The sequence below is a fragment of the Mesoplodon mirus genome (genome assembly GCF_964341445.2).
Source record: "Mesoplodon mirus genome assembly, chromosome: 1".
Classification (NCBI taxonomy): Eukaryota; Metazoa; Chordata; class Mammalia; order Artiodactyla; family Ziphiidae; genus Mesoplodon; species Mesoplodon mirus.
In genome coordinates, this window is record NC_138976.1 from 58739211 (window position 1) to 58759296 (window position 20086).

General features: G+C 39.2%; 1 protein-coding gene across 5 annotated transcripts in view; it reads right to left on the reverse strand.

The window, feature by feature from the left end:
- Positions 1–19306, reverse strand: part of DENND4C (DENN domain containing 4C) — a 124336-nt gene extending 105030 nt beyond the window's left edge. For 2 of the 5 annotated variants that reach the window (XM_082628461.1, XM_082628460.1), the window contains exon 1: positions 18899–19306. The gene's annotated coding sequence lies outside the window, so the exon portion shown is untranslated. The remainder of the gene's footprint in view (positions 1–18898) is intronic. The other 3 variants (XM_082628459.1, XM_082628458.1, XM_082628462.1) reach the window with 2 other exon arrangements.
- Positions 19307–20086: the final 780 nt, after the last annotated feature.

Genomic DNA, 20086 nt, shown 5'->3' on the forward strand with positions numbered 1-20086 from the left:
TGGAGACAAATGAAAATGAAAATACAACAATCCAAAATCTACGGTACATAGCAAAAGCAGTTCTAAGAGGGAAGTTTACAGCAATACAAGTCTACCTCAGAGAACAAGAAAAATCTCAAATAACCTAAACTTATAGCTAAAGGAACCAGGAAAACAAGAGCAACCAAACCCAAGGTCAGTATAAGGCAAGAAATCATAAAGGTCAGAGCAGAAATAAAAGAGAGACTAAAAAAAAAAGCAATAGAAAATATCAGTGAAACTAAGCTGATGCTTTGAAAAGATAACCAAAATTGATAAACATTTAGCCAGACATATCATGAGAAAAAAAGAGGGACCAAACAAATAACATCAAAAATGAAAGAGAAGTTACAACCCACACCACAGAAATACAAAGGATCATAAGAGATAACTATGAACAATTATATGCCCAAAAAATGGACAACCTAGAAGAAATGGACAAATTCCTAGAAATGTACAATCTCCAAAGATATAACAGAAAGAAATAGTAAATAACAGACCAATTACCAGTAATGAATTACCAGTAACTGAATCAGTAATTTAAAAAAAAAGAAACTCCCAACAAACAAAAGTTCAGGACCAGATGGCTTCACACATAAATTCTACCAAACATGGAGAGAAGAGTTAACACCTATCCTTCTCAAACTGTTCCAAAGAATTGCAGTGGAAAAAACACTTCCAAACTCATTCTACCATCACCACCATCACCCCGATACCAAAACCAGACAAAGATTTCACACAAACATGTGTGCGCGCGTGCGCACACACACACACACACAGGACAATATCACTGATAAACACAGATGCAAAAATCCTCAACAAAATATTAGTAAACCGAATTCAGTGATACACTGAAAGGGTCATACATCATGATCAAGTGGGATTTATCCCAGGGATGCAAGGATGGTTCAAGATACACAAATCAATTAATGTAATACACCACATTAACAAATCATACTCAATGGTGAAAAGCTGAAATCATTTCCTCTAAGATCAGGAATAAAGACAAGGATACCCATTTTTACCATTTTTATTCGACATAGTATTGGAAGTCTTAGCCACAGCAGTAAGAGAAGAAATTGAAAAGAATTCTGAATTGCAAAGGAAGAAGTAAAACTGTCACTGTTTGCAGAAGACACGACATTATACATAGAAAATCCTAAAAACGCAAAAAAAAAAACCCAAAAACAACAAAAAAACCCCAAACTACTAGAACTCATCAATGAATTTGGCAAAGGTGCAGGATACAAAATGAATATACAGAAACTAGTTGCATTTCTATATATTAGCAACTAACTATCAGAAAGAGCAATTAAGAACACATTTACAATTACATCAAAAAAGAATAAAGCACCTAGGAATAAATCTAACTAAGGAAGTAAAAGAACTGTACTTGAAAAACTATAAGACACCGATGAAAGACCTGAAGACAAAACAAACAGATGGGAAGATATACTGTGCTCATGAACTGGAAGAACTAATGTACTATCCAAGGCAATCTACAGATTCAATGCAGTCTCTATCAAAATACCAATGGCACTTTCCACAGAACAATCACAAATAATTCTAAAATTCGTATGGAAACACAAAAGATCCCAAATAGCTAAAACAATCTTAAGAAAGAAGGACAAAGCTGGAGGTACCATGCTCCTTGATTGCAAACTATACTACAAAGCTACAGTGATCAAAACAGTATGGTACAGGCACAAAAACAGATACATAGATCAACAAAATACAATAAAGAGCCCCAAAATGAATCTATTCTTATGGGTAATTAATCTATGAAAAAGGAGGCAAGAATATACAATGGGGGAACCAGAGCCTCTTTAATAAATGGTGCTGGGAAAACCAGACAACTACATGGAAAAGAAACAAACTGAACTACTTTCTCACAACATGCACAAAAATAAATTCAAAATGGATTAAAGACTTAAATATAAAACCTGAAATCATAAAACTTCTGGAAGAAAACACAGGCAGTACACTATTTGAAAATGGTCTTAGTAATATTTTTTTGGATATGTCTCCTCAAGCAAGGGGAAAAAAAAATAAACAGTTGGAACCTCATCAAAATGAAGAGCTTTTGCACAGTAAAGGAAATTATCAAGAAAACAAAAAGACCACCTACTCAATGGGAAAAGATATTTGCAAATGATATATCCCATAAAGGGTTAATATCTAAAATATACAAAGAGCTCACACAACTCAACATCAATAAAACAAACAACCTGATTAAAAAATGGGCAGAGGACCTGAAGACATTTTTTTAAACGAAGACATTCAGATGGCCAACAGGCAAATGAAGAAAGATGCTCAATACGCTCTCGGGCCTAGCCGCTCCGCGGCATGTGGGATCTTTCCGGACCAGGGCACAAACCCATGTCCCCTGCATTGGCAGGCGGACTCTCAACCACTGCGCCACCAGGGAAGCCCCACTCCAACTTTTGAGGCAAGGGAAGAGAAGCTAGAAAACAAGGCTAAGAAGGAACTGTCATAAATCAGACAAGATTCAGGATGATATGGCATCCAGAAAACCAAGTGAGGTTTTCCCAAAACTAGGGACTGATCAATCATGTCAAATGCTGACGAGAGGTAGAGAACTTTAAGACTGAGAACACTGACTAGAATGGGTTTAGTTGGTGAAGGTGGATAAGAGCCAGCCTGGAGCGAGTTGGAGAGAAAATGCAAAGTAAGAAAATAGAGACAGTAAGTATGAGCGAGTCTTTGCAACAAATTTTTCTCTACATGAGAAAGAAAGGGGTGTGTGTGTGTGTGTGAGAGAGAGAGAGAGAGAGAGACAGAGACAGACAGACAGACAGACAGAGAAAGACAGAGTTTGAGATGTTACAGCATGTTCTTATGCTTGCAAATATGATTCAGCAGGAAAGAAAGATGATGCAGGGCACAGAAAGGATAACACCAGAGGCAAAATCCTTAAATAGACAAGAGAACGCAGCACAGATGGAGGACTTGGCATATATAGAGAGAGGAAGAGAGAGAGAAAAGAGTAAGGAAAGAAAAGAGATTAAGTAGTCTTCTTAGTAATGAAAGTGGAAGAGCAAAATGACTAGGTAATACTGAGGGCACAAGGGATATTCGTGGCCATAAATTTAAAATGAGACCAGTCAGCACTGTTGTTTGTTTTCTCCAATCACACTCAGCTCCTCAGGTTCAAGGGAACACAGAGTTTGCAACAAATTGCGTTTTATCAGGGCTGAAGTTTTGCCCTAATTACAGTGAAGGAAGAAACAAGAGAGATGATAACCTGACCCCACAAAATAGTACAGAACATTAGCAGGCATTAACATTTTTATTCAATGAATCAATGTAATTGGGTAAGGAAAGAAGTTACTGTATGAGGCACATGATGGACAGTGAAAGAGTTGTGTGACTAATGGCCTGGTGGTCTAGATAGAATCCAAGAAGTGTCAAAATATGGTATCAAAGTATGTGAGCTGGCAGAAAAAGAGATGGAAGTCAGAATTAGATGCAAGAAAAAAAGACAACCCTCAGAATGGGAGAAAACATTTGCAAATGAAGCAACTGACAAAGGATTAATCTCCAAAATATATAAACAGCTCATGCAGCTCGATATTAAAAAAACAAACAACCCAATCCAAAAATGGGCAGAAGATCTAAACAGACATTTATCTAAAGAAGATATACAGATGGTCAAGAAGCACATGAAAAGCTGCTCAACATCACTAATCATTAGAGAAATGCAAATCAAAGCTACAGTGAGGTATCACCTCACACCAGTTAGAATGGGCTTCATCAGAAAATCTACAAACAACAAATGCTGGAGAGGGTGTGGATAAAAGGGATCCCTCTTGCATCGTTGGTGGGAATGTGAACTGATACAGCCACTATGGAGGACAGTATGGAGGTTCCTTAAAAAACTAAAAATAGTATTACCATATGATCCAGCAATCCCACTACTCGGCACATACTCAGAGAAAACCACAATTCAAAAAGACACATGCACCCCAATGTTCATTGCAGCACTATTTACAATGACCAGGTCATGGAAGCAACCTAAATGCCCATCAACAGATGAATGGATAAAGAAGATGTGGTACATATATACAAGGGAATATTACTCAGCCATAAAAAGGAACGAAATTGGGTCATTTGTTGAGACATGGATGGATCTAGAGACTGTCATACAGAGTGAAGTAAGTCAGAAAGAGAAAAACAAATAGCGTATATTAACGCATATATGTGGAACCTAGAAAAATGGTACAGATGAATCAGTTTTCAGAGCAGAGACACAGATATAGGGAACAAACATATGGACACCAAGGGGAGAAAGCGGCAGGGGGGTGGGGGTGGGGGTGTGATGAATTGGGCGATTGGGATTGACATGTATACACTGATGTGTATAAAACTGATAACTAATAAGAACCTGCTGTATAAAAATAAAAAACCTTAAGAAAACATAGTTGTCTCAAACAGTGATACCTATCCTGCTCCCATTAGCAGAACAAAGTTCATGATGGAGTCATACTGAACTCTCTTTGGTAAATATAAGTGGTCAAGTGCCCTTTTCTTAGCTCAAATAAAGTGACTTTTCTTCAGTGATAAAAAAAAAAAAGATAGAAAAATAATACACACAAACCCAACCATACCAATAATTTCACTAAATTTAAATAGTCTACCAAGACAAATGAAAATATATGTCCATGGTACTTGAAAAGATGCTCAACATTGCTCACCTCAGGGAAAATGCAAATCAAAACCACAATGAGATATCACCTTACACTGGTCAGAATGGCTATTATCAAAAAGATAACAAATAACAAATGTTGGCAAGGGTGTGGAGAAAAGGCAACCCTCACACACTGTTGGTGGGAATGTAAATTGGTGCCACCACTGTGGGAAACACTACGGAGGTTCCTCAAAAAACTAAAATACAACTACCATATGACCCAGCAATTCCAATGCTGGGCATATATTTGAAAAAACAAAACACAAATTCAAAAAGATACATGCACCCCAATGTTCACAGCAGCATTATTTATGATAGCCAAAATATGGAAGTGACCTAATTGCCCATCAACAGATGAACAGATAAAGGAGACATGTGGTGTGTGTGGTGGGGGCAGGGAGCACACACAGTGGAATACTATGCAGCCATAAAAAAGAATGAAATTTTGCCATTTGCAGCAACATGGATAGACCTGGAGGAGGGCATTATGCTTAGTGAAACAAGTCAGACAGAGAAAGACAAATACTGTATGGCATTATATGTGGAATCTAAAAAATAAAATAAACTAGTGAATATAACAAAAAAAAAGAGTCACAGAGGTAGAGAACAAACTAGTGGTTACTACTGGGGAGAGGGAAGGGGGTACGGGCAAGATAGGGGCTGGGGATCAAATGGTACAAGCTACTATGTATAAAATAAATAAGCTACAAGGATATACTGTGCGGCACAGGGAACACGGCCTGTATTTTATAACTATAAATGGAGTATAACTTAAAAATTGTGAATCACTGCACTGTACACCTGAAACTTATATTGTACATCATCTATACCTCAATTTTAAAAAATACAAATAAACCTGAAAAAAAAACTGTCCATATAAAAACTTGGATACAATATTCATAGCAACACTAGTCAAAATAGCCAAAATGCAGAAACAACCCCAAATGTCCATCAACTCATGATGTGGCATTTCCATGCAATGGGGTATTATTCAGCCATAACAAGGAATGAAGTACTACTGATACATGCTGTGACGTGGATGAATCTAGAAAGCATTATGCTAAGTGGAAGAAGCCAGACACAAAAGTCAAACATTGTACTATTCCATTTACAGTAAATATCCAGAATAGGCAAATCTACAGAGAAAGCAAGCAAACTAGTGGCTGTCAGTAGGGGGAAGGAGGGGGGAAGGGGAATGGGGAATGACTGATTAAAGGGAAAAAGACTTCCTTTCGGGTGATAAAAACATTCTGGAACTAGATAGTGATGACAGTTGCATAACATTGAGAATGTACTAAATGCCACTGAACGGTAGATTTTCAAGTTGTTAACATGGTGAATTTTATATTATGTGAGTTTTGCCACAATTTTTTTAAAAAGGAATGAAGTACTGATACATACAACATGAGTGAACCTCAAAAACATTATCCTAAATGAATGAAGCCAGTCACAAAAGATCACATACTATATGATTTCATTTAAATGAAATGTCCAGAATAGGCAAATCTATAGAAACAAAAAATAGATTAGTGGTTGCCTAGGGCTGGGGTAGGAGAGAGGGGGATTGGATAGTGACTATGAATGGACATAAGATTTCCCTCTGGCATGATGAAAATGCTCTAAATTAGATTATGCCAATGGCTGTAAAACTCTGTAAATATTCTAAGAACCACTGAATTGAACCCTTTAAATGGGTGAATTTTATGGTGTATAAATTATATCTCAATTAAGCTGATTTTCAAAAGCAAATTGCCAAGTGGTCTAACCACTCCTAAATAAAGACAGAAACTATTAGACTGGGTTATAAAAAAGAAAGACTCAATTCTAAGCCATCTACAGGAAACACGTTTTAAATATAAAGACACAAATGCACTAAAAGTAAAAGAATGACTTACTTTTGACAAAGGAGCAAAGACAATTCAATGGAGAAAAGATAGTCTCAACAAGTAGTAGTGGGAAAATTAGATGCCCATATGCAAAAAAGAGACTGAGACCTTACACTTTCTACAAAAAATAATTCAAAATGAATCATATACCTAAATATAAAATACAATACTGTAAAACTTCTAGAAGAAAACACAAGAGAAAAATCTATATGTGATCTTGGGTTTGGCGATGAATTTTTAGATACAACACAAAAGCACAATCCATGGAAAAAAAACTGACAAGGTAGACTTTACTAACAACTTCTGCTCTGTTAAAGACACTGTTAAGAGAATGAAAAGACAAGCCACAGAATGTGATAAAATATTTGCAAAAAACATATCTGATAAAGAGCTGGTATCCAAAATACACCAAAAACACACAGAACTAAACAGTAAGAAAACAGACAACCCAATTAAGAAATGGGCAAAAGATCTGAACACATACTTCACCAAAGAATATATACATACGGCTAACATGTATATGAAAAAATGCTCACCATCATTAGTCACTAGAGAAATGCAAACTGAAATAACGAGAAGGCAATACAGACTTACTAGAATGGCTAAAAAATTTCTTAAAATGACAATACCAAATGCTGATGAAGATGTGGAACAGAACCTTTCATTCATTGCTGATGGGAATGCAAAATGGAACAGCCACTCTGAAAGACAGTTTGACAGTTTCTTACAAAGCTAAACATAAGCTTACTGTATGATTCAGCAATCACACGCCTAGGTATTTACCCAACTGATTTGAAAATTTATGTCCATACAAAACCTACATACAATGTTTACAGCAGCTTTATTCATAATCACCAAAAACTGGAAGCAAAGAAAATGTCCTTCAATAGGTGAACGGATAAAACAAAAACAAAACCTGATACATTCAGTGACAAATGAGCTATCAAGCCACAAAAAGACTTGGAGGAACCTTAAATGCATATTGCAAAGTGAAAGAAGGCAGTCTGAAAGGCTAATATGATTCCTTTTACACGACATTCTAGAAAAGGCAAAAAGTACTGAAACAGTAAAAAGAGATCAATGGTTTCCAGGGTTTTGGGGTTTGGCAGAGAGGGCTGAAGAACTGAAGTGTGGAAACTTCTACAGATATAAAACTATTCAATATGATACTGTAATGGTAGATACATGACATTACACACTTGTCAAAATTCACAACACAGAGAGAGAGCTTTAATGTATGCAAAATTATCAAAACCATTGAGGAGGTCATGGGATCCACTGAAGGAATGTGGAGTAGGTCAAGAGAACATAACTACTACAAATGTTTGAAAACAACCTCACTGAAGGGGTTGGGGTGGAGGGGTGGCTAGATGCTGGCCAAAGTAACTTTAGAAATGAGTAGAGTCTTTAAAACTAAAAGCAACAGGAACTGCAAATAGGCACTCTAGCTGATAAAACTGTTTCACACAGGGATGTGAGTTAACAGTTCTGATACTGCTATACATGTATACTGGAACTGAACGATTACAAAAATGGATGACAGATGGTGGGGGCCAGGTTTCTCATTGTCGGAGCAGGTATTTACAGATAAGCAAGGGAAGGAGTATCCATGCAGTAATGGATTAAAGTTGGAGCTCACTATGAATTCATATTTAGTTTAATATAAATACAGATGGTGACATATAGGAAGAGTTATAGATATAGGTATACAATGGGTTACTATACACAAGTATAATTCCTTGCAAGAAGACATAGAAGCAACGACATCCAGTAGCAATCAGCACATCAAGCATGTAGATCTTGCTTTCTAACACCATCCTCCAACAAGAGGAACGAAGGCTTCTTGAAGAAATGACTGATTATAGGACTGGGACAGGAAATACAGGTATCCTTTGCTTTTCAAAAGTTCACTATATGCCACTTCACTTTTACAAAAGACCTACATAAGCATCTATTTTTTCTAATCCAAAAGAAATCTGAAAAAAAATTATACTTTTATGGAAAGAGGTGAAAAGCAAAAATAACATTCAGCATTTTATTTTTTATTTTTTTAACATCTTTATTGGAGTATAATTGCTTTACAATGGTGTGTTAGTTTCTGCTTTATAACAAAGTGAAGCAGCTATACATACACATATATCCCCATATATACAATGGAATATTACTCAGTCAGCATTTGTTTTGCAGCAAGCAGTTATAAAGGCAGTGTGCACCCCAAGCAGAGAGAGGAGAATGGCACCACCAAGCTCCTTCCCCAGGAACTACACTCCGCATCTCTGCATCAAGCTGACATAGCTTTGAACTGTGTAAGCATCCGTGCTTCATCTTGATTTATTGGGTGCATCAGTTAACAAGATGTGCCGTAAAGTAACTGTTTCTTCACTTTACACCATTCTGGCTTAGGAAAGTTTTCATAGGAACACTCTAGTACTTTCATATAGCAGGGGAAACCTTTATACAAAATGAGCCTGCACAGACATAGAAAACAAACTTATGGTTTCCAAAGGGGAAAGGGGTGGGTAGGGACAAATTAGGAGTTTGGGATTAACATATACACACTACTATATATAAAACTGATAACCAACAAGGACCTACTGTATAGCACAGGGAGCTACACTTAATATTTTTAATAACCTATAAGGGAAAAGAATCTGAAATATATATATATACACACACACACAGACACACACACACACACACACACACACACAATCACTGAATCACTGCTGTACACCAGAAACTAACACAACATTGTAAATCAACTATACTTCAATTTTTTTTTTTTTTTTTTTGCGGTACGCAGGCCTCTCACTGTTGTGGCCTCTCCCGTTGTGGAGCACAGGCTCCGGACGCGCAGGCTCAGCAGCCATGGCTCACGGGCCCAGCCGCTCCGTGGCATGTGGGATCTTCCCGGACCGGGGCACGAACCTGTATCCCCTGCATCGGCAGGCGGACTCTCAACCACTGCGCCACCAGGGAAGCCCAACTATACTTCAATTTTTTTTAATTGAGAAAAAAAATTAAAAAACAAAGTGAAAAAAACAATAAAAACAAAAAACCCCAAAATGAGCCTGGAGCATTTTTTCAGTGCCAGAATTAACAAACATGCAAACAAACAAGAACAACAACAAACCCACATTTATGGGTGTATGTCAAAGAAGCATAGGAACCAACTAAAAGAGCTCCCAATAGCCAAGGCTGGAACAATTTGAACAAATAAAGTAGTACTGGATTATAACCCAAAACATAAAATAAATATCTGTAAGTCCATGCTGATATAAATTAATGATATGAATAAATTAATAAATGAAGGAAAAGAGACAACTCTCCCATGCAAAGGAATTCTAAATAACTTAAGCAGATACTCTGTCCTCAAGGAGTGTGTAATCCCCTACTCCTTAAGTGAGCGATAAGCTTAGTGACTTCTTTCCAAAGAGTACAGAATGAAAAGGGGGAGGAGAGTAACTTTATGGTGAAGAACATGATAAACACTACCTCAGCCAGGTAATCATAACCAACATCAAAATCACAAGTCATGTTGACAGTATGTACCCGAGATGATGTAACGAAAATGGCACTTTACCTCTGCAATCTTCCTCACAATCTAACCTTAAAAAAAAAAATCAGAAGAATTCCAATAAAGGGAAATCCTGCCAAATGCCTGACCAGTTCTCCTCAAAAGTGTCATGGTGATCAAGAACAAGGATAATCTAAGAAACCGTTACACCCAAAAGTAGTCTATGGAGACACAACAACTAAACGTAACGAAGTGGTATCTGGATGGGATCCTGGAACAGAAAAAGGACATTAGCTAAAAACTAAGGAAATCTGAATAAACTATAGATTTTAGTTAATAATAACATATCAATATTGGTTCATTAATTGTAACAAATATACCATACTAATATAAGATGTTAAGAACCTGTGTCTGGGGTATAGAGAACTCTGTACTATATTCTCAATTTTTCTGTAAATCTAAAATTGTTCTAAAAAGTAAAGTATTTTTGAAAAGGTACAAGGATGCAAAAATATATGTTATGTACATTTTAATCATAAGAAAGCTAGAGTGGCCATATTAATAACAGGTAGACTTCAGAGCAGGGATAACAAGAAACATTTCATAAGAACAATAAAAGTTAAATCATCAAGACATAATCCTAAACATGTACACATCTAACGAGAGAGCATTATATATGCAAAAACTGACAAGTTAAAGGAGAAATAAACAGATCCATAATTAAAGAGAATTCAACACTCCTCATTCAGTAATTCATAAAACAGGTATGCAGAAAATCAGTAAGGATACATAAAATTTGAAGAACACTATCAACTAACTTGACATAATTAGTATTTATAGAACACTCCATCCAACAACAGCAAAAATCCACCATCTCTTCAACTATACACAGAACATTCACCAAGATAAACCATATGCTGGCCCATAAAACAAGCCTGGATAAATTTACAGTAAGTCCCCTATACATACAAACTTTCAGGTTTTGAACTTTCAAAGACACGAACATGTGTTTACATGTCCAATCATGTAAATTATTTCAAGTGTCTGGCGTACATTGTCATGTGCCTGCATCCTCTATTAGTGGTTGTGCTTTTGTGTACTTTACTGTACAGTACTGTTGCTGTGCAACACGAGGCACTTACTAATGAAGACCTGAGGGAATTGGAGGCCCAGAGAAAGGACGTAGAGAGACAAGAGGAAGAAAAAGTAACTGAAGAACTGAAGAGATTGATGACGCAGGAAATGGCAAGGGGATTTTCTTTATTTGAGGAGGTACTGTTAGTTTTTGAGGCACAGGACTCAAACATAGAATGGTACACGAAGGTTGCAGCAGCTGTTCAGAATGCAGTCCAGTGCTACCATGTCATCTATGACAGAAAAAAAGACCTACAACCCAGACATCACTGGAACGTTTTCTCAAGAGGATAGATAGAACTGAATCCAGCAAGGAACCAGAACCTGTGCCATCAACGTCAGGCATGAACGAAATTGCAGCTTGCCCTCCGTCCCCTATTGCTGACGATCCTTCAGCTCTACCATCTCCCACCTCCTCTCCCTCCTCCAGTCAGTAACTCTTCGTGCCTCTTCACTTGATGCCAGCCCCTGTAAGCCAGCTATTGTACTGTACTACTGTACTTTTCAAGGTACTGTAAGATTAAAAATGTTTTCTTTATTTATTGTGTTTGTTTTTTATGTATTATTTGTGTGAAAAGTATTATAAGCCCATTATAGTACAGTACTATATAGCTGATTGTGTTAGTTGGGTGCCTAGGCTAACTTTGTTTGACTTACAAACAAACTGGACCTATGAACGTGCTCTCGGAACAGAACTCATTTGTATGTAGGGGACTTACTATAAAAGACTATAAAACAGGGCTTTCCTGGTGGCGCAGTGGTTGAGAGTCCGCCTGCTGATGCAGGGGACACGGGTCTGTGCCCCAGTCCGGGAAGATCCCACATGCCGCGGAGCGGCTGGGCCCGTGAGCCATGGCTGCTGAGCCTGCGCGTCCAGAGCCTGTGCTCCACAACGGGAGAGGCCACAACAGTGAGAGGCCCGCATACCGCAAAAAAAAAAAAAAAAGACTATAAAACATGCAGAACATGGAATTAAATGTGGAATAACAGAAAGATATCTTATAAAATTTCCCCGATATTTCAAAACTAAACAACACTCTTCTAAATAATCCATTAATCAAAAAAGAAACTGTAAGAGAAATCAGAAAATATTTTGAACTAAATGAAAATAACAGAAATCAATTTGTGAGATGCAGCTAAAGCAATGTTTAGAAGGGAATTCTTCTAAATTTTATTATTTTATTACTTATATTAGAAAAGAGGAAAGCTTTTCAATCAGTAATCTCAGTGTCCACCTTGAGATGTTAGAAAAAGAAAAGCAAATTAAACCAAGAGTAAGTAGAGGAAAAAATTAAAAGAAGAGAAATCAGTAAAATTGAAAATGGACAAGCAATAGAAATCTATGCCTCTAAATCAAGAAAAAAACAGGAGGCAGAAATTACCAATGAGTAATGAAAGAAAGTACATCATTACAAATCCTTTAGACATTTAAAAAATAACAAGGAAATATTATAAACATTTTCATTCTATTTTCAACATAGATGAAATGGACATTTTTTTAAGACACAAATTTCCAAAACTGACATAAGAAGAAACAGAAAATCCAAACAGTCCTATATATATGAATTGCCAATTACCACCAAAAGTAGGAAGAGGCAAGGAAGGACTCTTTCCTGAGCCTTCAGTGGGGGCACCTTGATCTTAGACTTATAGTTTCCAGAACTGTGCGAGAATAAATTTGTTAATTAAACTACATGGTTTGTGGTTATTTGTTATGGTTACCCTAGAGAAACTACTACACATGTTAATATTTTGGACATAGTAGAATAAAAAATGTATTAAAGGTATGAAATTTAATGACAGTTTTTGTTACTTCTTAGTGTGGAGCTACTAGAACACTTAAAATTACACACGTGGCTTACATTATTTCTAGTGAAGAGCACTAATCTAGCTAGTGCAATAAGGCAAGAAAAAACTAAAGGAATACTGATTGGAAATGAAGAAGCAAAACTGGCTTTCTCTGTAGACATGATGATTATGTATTAAGAAAATCCTAAAGAATCCACATAAAAGCTACCAGAACTGAAAAGTGAATGCAGTAAGATAGAAAACAAGGTCAACTTTGTATTGCATTTTTATATACTATCAAGAAACAATTTTGAAAAAGAAAATTTTAAATACAGTATTATTGACAATAGTTAGCATCAAAAAACATTAAATACTTGGGGGATCAATTGAACAAAATATGAGCAATACCTATAAAATGAAAATTACAAAACACTGCAAAAAAACCCTAAAGATATTTAAATAAAGAAGAGATATGCCATGTTAAAGTATGAGAAGACTCACTATTATTGAGATGTCAATTCTCCCTATCAGGCTTTTTGTAGAAACTGACACTCTTATTCTACAATTTATAAGAAAATGCTAAGGATACAAAATAACCAAAACAATTTTGATAAAAACACAATGGTAAAGGAAAAACACTACCTAATTGCAAGACTTGCTATAAAGAAACAGTAATGAAGACAATACAGTATTGGTATAAAGACAGACATTTAGACCAACAGAACAGAGAGAGACCAAAAACCGACCGACGGTTAATCAATTAATTAATTAATTAAAAGGAATCAGATCTCACATAACCTCCAAACCAGTAAGGGGGACTAATATGAAGAAAGGAAGAGACAGAGGGAGGGAAGGAAGGGAGGGAAGAAAAATTAAACTCTACAGAATAAAATAACAAGGTGCTATGATAATACCTCATCTCGCTAACTAGACAGTGTGATCAGGAAAGACCTCTCAGAAAAGTACCAGGTAAATGGAAGAGTACATGTAAAGGCTCTAAAGGAAGGAATCTAAAAGTAGGCCAGTGTGACAGGTGCACAGTAGGCAAGGAGAAGATAAGACTACAGAGATAGGGCTTTTCAACCAGAAGAAAATGTCTGTATAGTTCTCTATTCTATCCACTTTTTTCCATCCCTACCACTGCTGTTCTCAATTCTCATCTAGATGCCTACAAGACCTTCTAGCTGATGAACCTGCAGCCTCACTCAAGCTGCTCTCCCAAATCCATCCTTCACAACTGAGCCAAAGATATTTAACAGCTTAAAATTATTAAATGGCTCCCTGTTCCCTACAATGTATAGTCAGGTTTTTTTGTTGTTGTTGTTTTGCGGTACGCGTGCCTCTCACTATTGTGTCCTCTCCCATTGCGGAGCACAGGCTCCGGACGCGCAGGCTCAGCGGCCACAGCTCACGGGCTCAGCCCCTCCGCGGCATGTGGGATCCTCCCGGACCGGGGCACGAACCCGTGTCCCCTGCATTGGCAGGCGGACTCTCAACCACTGCGCCACCAGGGAAGCCCTACTTGCATCTTAATAAAACCCACCACATGCTTTCATTACTTTGTGCCTTTTCACATCTTTGAGTTTTAAATCAAATGTCTCCTCTGTAAACCACCTCTAATACACACCAAACACACTTAGGTATTCCTCTCTGCTCCTATAGCATCATTTGCTCTATTCTAGATTTGTCATGATGTGGTAGTTATGATGCTTACCTACAAGACTATGATGCTTATCCTACTAGACTTTAATATACAGACTGTATGTTATTCATCTTTTTATCCCTGGCAGATAGCACAGTACCTATTTAACAAATAATTTTTTCCATAATTAGCAAAGAGAGACTCCTAACATTTATGCTTTTAGGATCTAAGCATCCCTAAAGTAAGCATACACAATGACAAACTAGATTCAAGGAATCCTTTAAAATATTTCAAAGATTTAAAAAATCCTATAAAATGACTCTTCCATAAGCCAAATAATTATAAATCTAGATTTTTAAATATTAAATTTGATTGAAATGAGGTCCTCTTAGAAATATTTATGCCCACAATATTACCATAAGAATTAAAAATTTTAGGGACTTCCCTGGCAGTCCAGTGGTTAAAACTCTGCGCTTCCAATGCAGGGGCTGCGGGTTCAATCCCCGGTCAGGGAACTAAGATAGGTTGTGGCCAAAAAAATATTACTTATTATATTGAAAAATAAAATTAATAGAATTATTACAGAAACTTGTAGCAAGTAACAGAAAATTACAAATTTATATTTTAATCCCTATTCAATGAATTCAAGTCACAAATGCACATCTACAGTTTTCACCTTGCTTTCAGTTCTCAATCAAATACCATATTATAGGAGCCCTCATGATCCACTGCAAAGGAAGTAGTTCAAAGAATGTTTACATTTTCAAAAGTTTAATTTGGCTTGGACCATCATACTAGCAAAAAGATTTCATTATAGCATTATTTTAAGATTGAAAAAGTGGAATTACTAAAATATTAAAAGACAGAATAGAGAATAAACGTATGGACACCAAGGGGGAAAGTGAGGGGGGGGCGGGTGTGGAATGAATTGGGAGATTGGGATTGACATGTATACACTAATATGTATAAAATAGATAACTAATAAGAACCTGCTGTATAAAAAATAAATAAAATTCAAAAATAATAAAAGAATAATGGTTAAACTGTGACAGTACAACTTTGGACTACCACAAAACGATAAAATATAGCAATATGTATTACAATATTATGTTTAAAAAGACAATTATATGAACATTAGCCACAGAATTATACACAAGTATAGACAGGATTAGTATAGTATTATACTAATATACTATAGAGGACTTCCCTGGTGGCGCAGTGGTTAAGAATCCACCTGCCAATGCAGGGGATACAGGTTAGAGCCCTGGTCCAGGAAGATCCCACAGGCCACCGAGCACTAAGCCCGTGCGCCACAACTACTGAGCCTGCACTCCAGAGCCCACGAATAGCAACTACTGAGCCCACGTGCCACAACTACTGAAGCCCCTGCGCCTAGAGCCCGTGCTCCACAACAAGAGAAGCCACCGCAAGGAAAAGCCTGCACACCACAACGAAGAGCAGCCCCCGCTTGCTGCAACTAGAGACAGCCCACGCACAGCAACGAAGACCCAACGCAGCCAAAAAAATAATAAAAATAATAAAGAAAACCTTACTTAAAAAAAAAAAAAAATATATATATATATATAATAGAAGTATAACAGAATTAGACTACAGAAAATTGTAAATGTAAGCAGGGAGAATTCATTTCTTTCTTTTGAATTTCTCTTAATCATGTTATATTCTTTTCCACTAAAAAGTTAGTTTTCAAGTACCACATGAACTACCTAATTTTTTCCCACAAAATACTAAGTTTTAAATTTCAAATAATAAAGTTATCTGATTTTGGAATTTCCTACAATCTGATGCTAAAGACCTACCCTTTTACACCAGCTATACTATGTAAACTCATTCCCCACGTTTTAACACTTTTAGAGGAATCGCCAATTCCAACAAGGCATCCCATCACTGCAAGTCTGTCAAACTGACAATCTTAAAGAGGAGGTACAACTTGTGGTACCAACACAGAGAAGATAAAACTTTAATTCACGTACTATGAAAGCTTATTTGCCCTTACTATCTAAGTTTCAGCAGATACATTATATTGGAAATACAAATTTAAACAAATTACATTTGCAAATCAAAAAGACCAAATGAAACAACCTGCCTCTGACTCAGCAACTTTTTTATTTTACAACCTGTACTTAAGTTGCAAGGATAAGACTGAAACCTAACTTTCAAACTGAGAAGCAAAACCAGTGCAAAATCAATATTTGTCTTGGCAGGAAACTCCAATGAAAATATGAGATGTTTTGGTCTCAACTCGAGATATAGAGGAGCAAAGGTGCCTCCTTGGGTTATTATCATGCAAAATCCCTTGTCTATAGCTACAAATTAGCTTTTATTGCAGATACTTAACATGTTTCTTTATAGGCAGCGCCTCAGCCAAATAACCTTCCAAATCTGGCACCATGAATTGTTACAGCTTACACACCACTGCAGTTCCTTGTAATTTAAAACATTTGCGTTTTAAGAACAGTCTCCACACACCAACTCTACTGCCAATTTCTCCAGCTGAAAGCTCGACTACAAAATACTATATTTACTCTCAACAACAGAATGCGCTCATTTACAAAGTACACAAGAGTAAGTGACTCCAATACACAACTTCAAAATTTCTAACATCATACCTTTTCCATTATCCAAATTAACAAGCCTAAACAGTAGTACACTAAGTGAGGTACTATGACCAAATTCAACTGCCATATCATCAGTTCAGTAAAATCAGTCATACACAAGATAGACCCCTAATCCCAATCAACTATTTAGCAAAATGGCCACAGGAGATACCAATGAGGGGAAAGTGTGGATTGAGTTTGCCATTACTAGAAAAACGAGTCAAAGCAAGTCTGTATGAGAGGCAGATTAACCTCATGAATACAAATCTAAGTTCATTTCTGAGTTCCAGTCTCACACCAAGAAGGCAGTTTATCACATTTTTAACAGTAATACAAAGAACAGGGCAAAAAATAAAATAGAGAAGTCTTTTTTTTTCATGGTAACGTTGATAAAGAACAGGTATCCTTCAATGCTCAGAGATGAAGTTTTCCTTTTACAATCATTTTTCTCTTATCACGCGTACACAGAAAATCCTACAGTTCTCTGCATTTCAGATAGCTTAATACACACGATCACCTCAAATCAAATATTTATTGAAAACTTACCTCCTTAGCACAAACATTCTCTCCTTACTACATCCTTCGCCTTCTAAACTGAGACCGGAAGGGAAAACCTACTCCTACGGTAAATTAGAGTCTAGGGAGAACATCTTAACACGAGTTTGCACACAATTAAGCAGGTTCAGTAAATCAATTACCCAGACTACAATGCTTGACAATTTCTCTGAAGCAAAAACACACAGACGGCTTAGGGTTCATTACTGGAGATGACTCTTTCCCTCGCATTTACACAAGTAACTTCGGTAACTGCCCTAAATTTTCCCGTGTGAAACAAACAGTTAATAGGAAGGAGGGGGGGCACTATTTAAAAACTGGGTCATTTCCTATTTATTCTGGTGAGGTACTATCTTCGAGAAGGAAAAGGTCTCTGAAGCAGAAAAAAAAAGGAGGGGGGAATATATGACAGCATCCTCAATGCAGAAAAGTTACAGCTCTTTACTAGAGTCGGCAGTAGGGGCTCATTAGTTGGTTTTTTGGTTTAGTCACTCGGAGTTGAATGAAACCTGCCTTCCTAAAAGTCATCGCCAACAAAGAAGCCCTGAGGATCCGCCACGGCAAGGCGGAGGAGGAAATGTCCTCAATTCACCTGCGACACCTGCCCAGGTCCCCAGTTCTCTCCCCGCCCTGGCCCCCAACCCCCTCGGGTACCCCGGTCCCCGCTCCTTGCCCCCCACCCAGGCGGCAGTCTCCTCGGCGGTCGCAAAGGCCCAGACCCCTCGCGCTTCTTTCCACCGCAGTGGCTCTCCGCAGCCGGGGCGGCGGCACGGGGAGGCCCTTCCCGGAGCGGCCTCTCCCCCATCACACCCCGCAGGCTCCGGGGACTCCCCGCCCCCGGAAACCGCAGAGAAACTAGGCCGAGAATGCCAGCCCAGGCCACTCTACGCCTCCTCGGCGACCCCTGCACGCCGGCCCTCGGAACTCAACCCTCCGAGCTGCTACCTGCCCAGCGCTCACCCGGCCCGGGAGCGCGGGGCTAGCTGACGGACGGCGCAGGGTTCCTCCGCGAAAGGCCCTCCGCCGCAGACTCACCTGCTGCCCGCTCCTCCTTCAGCGCCACCCGGGCACAGCCCCTTCCTAGGGCATGAAAGCGCCGGCTTCGGGCCTGGGCGCCCTCGGCAGGGCAGGGCGGGGGACTTGCTCTGGCGGCCGCCGCCGCCACTGCCGCCACCACCGCCCGCTCTGCGCCTGCGCCGCCTCCCGGGCTGGGTCTCGAGGGGCGCCGCTTGCAACGAGGGGTAACAGCAGGGAGCGCGAGCTCGCGCCGGCGCCTCGGCTCACCCGAGGCCGGTAGTGCGGGCGGCGGGTTGCCTAGGAGCTGCGTGCTGCACTGCTGCCCCGACAGCTGACGGCCATGTTTCTGTTCCCTTTTTCTTTTTTCCTCCCTCTCCTTCCGCCCCTTTCCACAGAACAGCACTTTCCTTCCCCCCTCCCGCTCCCTTTCCTACTGCGGGGGCGGTGGAAAAAGGCGTGGGGGAGGGGTGGGGAAGGGAGGCCGCGGGGGCGGGGCAGCGCTCGAGCCCTGCCCCCGGGGAGGGCCGAGGCCGCACGGCCACTGCTCCCCTCCCCCGCGCACCCCGCCGCGACACCCTCAGGGCGCGGGGGTGCCAGTGCCGACAGCCCGTGAGCCCCGCCTCCGCGTCCGCGCGGCGGGTCCCGAGCAGAAACAGAGCCAGGGAGAAAGGGCTCAAGGCACTGCTTTGCACCCCTTCCTGCGGCGCTCAGACTCGCCTGTGGTGCGGCTTTATTGCCTTGGCCTCAAGCAGGTGGCGGCTGATCTTTTCCGGTTTTTCAAAGGTGAGGAAAGGGACTCCGAGTCCCTCAAAGTCACTGAGGACAGTGCTGAGAGAGATGCAGGTCTCTGGATGAGAAGTTTCCTTCCAAGGATGGGAGTTGGAATTCCCACGTATGACAGGGGGCCTCCCAGGCAGTAGAGAGACCCGCCGACTGGGGCTTCCCTAAGTCCTTCCTGGCTGCAGCGGCCCTTGAGAGTCCTTGACCGCACTCGGTGTCGCTACCTCGGCAGAGATTTGGGGATGGGAGCTCGGAACTTGGAAATCTCTCGTTTAAATAATCAGGCCTCCTAAGTAAATGTAGCCTCCTTATCTACACGGCTGCATGCATGGTCCGTTCCCTTAATGCAAACTTTATGAGATATTGTTAACTGCGTTTTGAAATAATTATATATATGTAATTATATATACATGGAAAAATAACAAC